General features: G+C 45.1%; 1 pseudogene; it reads left to right on the top strand.

The window, feature by feature from the left end:
• The first annotated feature begins 3,010 nt into the window (after positions 1 to 3,010).
• On the top strand, positions 3,011 to 4,737 carry LOC136534808 (protein ALP1-like; annotated as a pseudogene).
• Positions 4,738 to 5,728: the final 991 nt, after the last annotated feature.

Below are 5,728 nucleotides of genomic sequence, written 5' to 3'. Positions count from 1 at the left end.
GGATGCATCGTATTCAACTTAATCCATATATGTTGAAATAGATTAGGATGAAACTTAGTTTAATTTTCATCCCGATCCACCCAACACATACGCCATCTAACCAATGCTTTAGAGTATCTTTAAGCAAGTTAGATTGTGCAGTCTCCTCGCATTTTGGATCTATACAATTAATGGACGTGTGGATTCGTGAGCTAGCACACTTAGGGCAGTCCCAACCCTGATACTAGTCTAGTTTCCATTAAAATAATTAGACTGTTATGTCATCATTGTATGATGGTGTTTTGCTGATGTCGGAAGAGAGTTAAGGAAGAGAGAGATAGAAACCGTTTCTTAGGTGAGAAACCGAGTCGGCTCGTAGTCGGTAGTCCTATGCGCGAGGGGGGAAAACGACGTATTCAGTGCTGGGGCAGTAATCTTCGTTTCCATCCCCACGCTTCAGGATCCGTTGTGCTGGCTTCAACCCATCCATAGTTGAAGCTTTTTCTCTGCACGCGGCCCTCTAGCGTTCCATCGTGCCCGCTCTGTTGGCGCGGAGAAGAAGACAACCCCCAGCGGCGCCGCGACGCCCTTCGCTGGAAAGACTACAAGCGGAAAGATCAAGATCTCATGCGAAGAAGCCCACGAGACTATCTTCTTCACCCTCGTATCGCCCAATTCGATTCCGTATTGTTGTTCCATTCGGTGAAGTGTGAAGATTCTTTCATCTGTCGTGATGGTTTGGTTAGTTGCTAATTTGCAGCCTCAAGCTGTCAAGCACGGAGTCGAAGAGGTAGTCTAGTTTCTGTTCTCTTCCGGTTCAGAGCTGGATAAACTCGCAATGGCCTGATTGGCTGGTCTTGGAAATATACATCTTTGTTTACAGATGGTCTCATTTAACCGTAGTGAGATATACAGTACAATAGAGCAAGATATATGTACTCATGTTGGCTACTTATTTGATTGCCAATTGCCATAGCTGATCCATCTCTTTTTTATTGTGTATTTAGGGCCCCTTTGGTAGGGATTCTACACCAGCTCCTGGAGCTGTTTTTTGGCTCCCGCTGCCAAAGGGGTACAGGCCGGGGTGCTCCCACGAAAGAATCCCCGTATTTTGCGCTCTCACAGACGAGTGAGGTCTATCGGAGCAAAAAAAACGAGCTTCCACCGGCTCCTGGTCAGACTCAGCAGACATGGTACCCCTTTGCCCTAAAGTTCTCAAGAAATACAGCAATCTGCCATCGTCTCCCACTGAGCCTTATCTCTTTCTGCATCACGGACTGAAGGTCGCACGAACTGGAGGTGAGCTCCATCGCCTCCTCCATGGACGCACTGCAGCAGGAGAAGCAAGATGGGAAGGGGGTTCTGGAGACGACAGATCCGGTGGGGTGAAGATGGATCCATGGGTGCGGCGGGCTCGGGAGGAGCAACGGCCGGAGGCTTCTCCGTTCCTCGCGGGTGATGCAGGCGGGCGCGTGGGCACCGGCCCACGTCGGCTTGGCCGCGGGCGTGACCCTGGGCGGCGTCCGAGGAACAGTGGCGAGTGGGCTGGAGCACAGCCTGGTTGGCTGGCACGACCCCCGAGTTGGGCGTGGCCGGGCTGCCGTCGCCGCTGGGTGCTTGGCTGGGCGGGAGTGCGGCCTGGAAGGGACGGCCCCGGCCGGTGGCGCGTGGCCAGGCTCGACCTAGGCGCGTTGCCGAGGGCGGCCGTAGATGGCGGCCCGTGGCCGGCCGCCGCCCGCAGGCGGCGTTGCAACCCCGAGCGGCGGTGAAGAAACCAGTCTGCGCCCTTCGTTTTCCGGTCCGTATTCAGGTGTGTCGACCGCTGTTACGTGGCAGTGGTAGCTGGGATTGGCCGGATTTTTTATGCGCAAGCTGCCGCAAACGTTTTGGGCCAGATTGGAGGACAACCGAAGATCCTAGAGGTGTTCGCGACGGAGATTGGCGGCACATCACAGGCTCGTGGTGCCTCTGCTCGGCGACGAGGTGGGACAAGTAGCCGTGCACAGAGGCCGCCAATTCCTGTTGCCCATGGATCTGACACCGTTGATCTCACTAATTCAAGGTATACACCTGCATCGTGTAGTAGTAGTCGTATTCCTTTTGTACAGATCATTTATGCATGTTTAGTATGGTAGTATATATTCTGGAACTTTTAGCTTTAATGATGAAAATATTTGCATAGTCGTAATAAGTACCTTGCCACCATCTTATGAACATATTTTGCGCACAACAGTGAGGCTGTTTGGGATGATGACAATACTAGTATATTGTGTGACATTTTTGCTGATGAAGTTCTGAAAGGGAACCATGAGAACACTCATTTGAGTAAGACCAGGTATAAGAATGTAATACAAAGGTTCAAAGATCGGACTGGGATTCAGTACAATAAAAGGCAATTCAAGAATAAATGGGATAGATTGAAAGGCGAATATAATGTTTGGAAGAAGCTTGCCAACAAGCAGACAGGCATTGGATGGGATGCAGGGAAAAAAATATTGAAATGCCAGAGAGTTGGTGGAAGCAAATGTCAAAAGTAAGTGCCTTCGTAAGTGAAATTCTTTGTAACATTTGATGACCTCTGACTGTGCACCCAATAATTATTTTGCGTTTTGTGAATTAGGAAATCAAGGGCTGCATGCGGTTCAGGCACAGAGGCCTCCAGAATGAAGACAAGTTGGAAATTATGTTTGAAGATCTTCGTAACACAGGAGATGATGCATGGTGTGCCTCTAATGGTGTACCACCTTCCCAAGCGAGCCCGTCATGTGAGGATTCGGCCATCAATGCTGATGAAGAAGGTGAAGAGAAAATCGATGATGACAGTGAACCGGAGGTGGTGACACCAACTAGTGTGACTGGAAAGAGAAGTGGAGGGGCAGTTACCAACAAAGGAAAGAAACCTAAGACAACTACAGGTCATTGGTTCCAAGAACAGATGGGCAAAAATTATTGAGATGAATGAGAGGACAACTATTCTTGTGAGTCCATTGCAAAGAGGGAGGAAAACCCTGCATGTTCCATACAGGAAGTCATGGCCTTAGTCAAGGAGTGTGGTGCTGTTCCAAGAACAAATGAGCATTTCACTGCTACCATACTTTTTACCAAGAAGGCCGAGAGAGAGATGTTCATGACTTTGGGGACTCCCGAGGATAGGTTTGATTGGTTGACGAGGAGACATGAGTGGATGACTAGAAATGATGTCCCCAAGTAGAGCATAGCTTCCATTTATGTTGCAGGACCATCTATCCTTCTATTTATATTGCAGGACCATGTATCCTTCCATTTATGTTTCATTTGTTGCTCCAGTTGTAATGATTTGAGTACTAAGACAATGTTTTATTTGTTTGCTACAGTTGTAATGATTTGAGTACTAAGACCATGCATCCTTTGTTTGCTACAATTGTACAGATCTGATTGTTCTGGTTCTGACACGGATGACAGTGGTTCTGATGATTATGAGCAGATTTCAAAGGCTATGTCATTGTTCCATTCCAATCAAAATAATGTATTTGCTACTGCCCTTATTGCTGCCAAGTACTACATGACTTATCTTGACAAAAACGAAGCTAGAACTCCTGCACAGTCTGGATTTGCATGGACTATGGAGATACTGGCGACTCCAGGAGGAAGTGAAAAAATGTTCAGAATGAGTGCGACATTGTTCTATCAGCTGCATGACTTGTTAGTGAGTAAATATGGTCTCCAATCATCTATTCACATGAATACCATAGAATCTCTTGCTATTTTTCTGGTAGTTTGTGGGCATGGTATGTCCAATAGTGCTCTACATGGTATATTCAAGCATTCTGGAGAGACAATTAGTCGAAAAATTGAGGATGTGTTGATCTGTTTGGTGTCCATGTCTGAGCACTACATCAGGCCGATCGATCCAAATTTCCCAACCACTCACTCTAGGATCACTAATGATCGAAGGATGATGCCACATTTTAAAGATTGCATTGGAGCACTAGATGGTACTCACATCTCAGCAACACCTCCTCCGAATGACCTCATAAGATACATTGGTCGAAGTAACAAACCGACATAAAATGTTCTTGCTATTGTTGATTTTGACATGCGGTTCACATATGCATCTATTGGGCAGCCAGGATCGACGCATGACACTAGTGTGCTCTTTCATGCACTTAAGAATGATCATGACATATTTCCACACCCTCCCAAAGGTATGCACAGATGGATCCTAGTTTTTTTTTTGTAATTAATTTCAAATTAATTTACATGCAGCTCATAATATCTCCAAATTTTCCACATTTGTATTCAGGGAAATACAATCATGTTGATGCTGGATATCCAAATAGACCTGGATACTTAGCACCATATAAGGGTCAAAGGTATCATGTGCCAGACTGGAGGAAGGGTCCTGCTCCAAGTGGTGAGCAAGAGTTGTTTAACTATTTTCATTCAAGTATTCGGAATGTGGTGGAGCGCTCATTTGGTGTGTGGAAAATGAAGTGGAGAATCCTTCTCAAAATGCCGAGTTACCCAATCAAGAAGCAAAAGATGATCGTTGCTGCAACCATGTGTCTACATAACTTCATTCGTGAGAACAGTGTGGACGACAAACTTTTTAGTAAATGTGACCGTAATCTAGATTATGTGCCCACTATACCTTCACGGTACAGCAAATATGTTCCTATCAGAAATATTGGTGATACGTCAACTTCAGAATCGAGTGACAGGAACATGGATAAATTTCGAGATGACCTTGCAAGTGCAATCTACCTATCTAGATCATGAGCGTGTGTGTTTGGTTGTACCAAGAATTCTGATGTCCATATGTCAACTTTTGTTAACACGACTGTAATAGGTGGGCCATGACTTTGCAATATAAACAAGCCGCTAATTATTGCTTGTCAATAGTTTGTATTTTTTTTTAATTTAAAAACACTGAAATATAAATACATCTGCAAGCACGTAACAAACATGGCGAGCTATTCATGCAGGGGCATATTCGACATTGTTCCAGTCTTAGCCATTCATAACAGACACAGGGAGCTGTTCAGCCAAACGGTTTCCCAAAATAGCTCCAGCTCCACCAGAGAATCTGCTCCAGCACAAGATCCAGAGCCAGAGCTGTTTTTGGAGGAGCTGGAGCCCTACCAAACGGGCCCTTAAGTTGTCCTCTATATTGAAACTACTATAGAAATCATAGTTTGAGAGGGATAGTCTCTAAGGATCATTAATTGTGTTCTCTCCCTCTTGGAAACTATCTATAGAAACTATGGGTTAGACTTAGGAGTGCTCTTTGGAACTATTTAGATCTCCACCTTTAAACTTTAGAGCCCTAAAAGCTTTAGAGCACTTTAGGGCGTCCCCAGCAGAGTTAAAATCGCTAGCTCGGAAGTGCAGGTAGCCAACCAGAAGGAGGGAAGTTATGCGCTAGTGAGCGCTCAAACGCCTGGCATGCACGTCTTCCTAGAATTGCTTAGGGGGTGTTTGGTTTCTACAGGAAAATTTTAGTCCCTGTCCCATCGGATATTTGGACAAATGCATGAAGTATTAAATATAGATAAAAAAAATAATTAATTGCATAGATTGTGGCTAATTTGCGAGACGAATTTTTTAAGCCTAATTAGTCCATGATTTGACAATGTGGTGCTACAGTAAATATGTGCTAATTGCGGATTAATTAGGCTTAATAAATTCGTCTCGTAAATTAGTCTCCATCTATATAATTAGTTTTATAATTAACTCATATTTAGTTCTCCTAAATAGCATCTGAACGTCC

The sequence above is a fragment of the Miscanthus floridulus genome, unplaced genomic scaffold (assembly GCF_019320115.1).
Source record: "Miscanthus floridulus cultivar M001 unplaced genomic scaffold, ASM1932011v1 os_2319, whole genome shotgun sequence".
NCBI lineage: Eukaryota > Viridiplantae > Streptophyta > Magnoliopsida > Poales > Poaceae > Miscanthus > Miscanthus floridulus.
The sequence above is the reverse complement of the archived record's forward strand: the minus strand, read 5'-3'. Positions and strand labels throughout refer to the sequence as shown.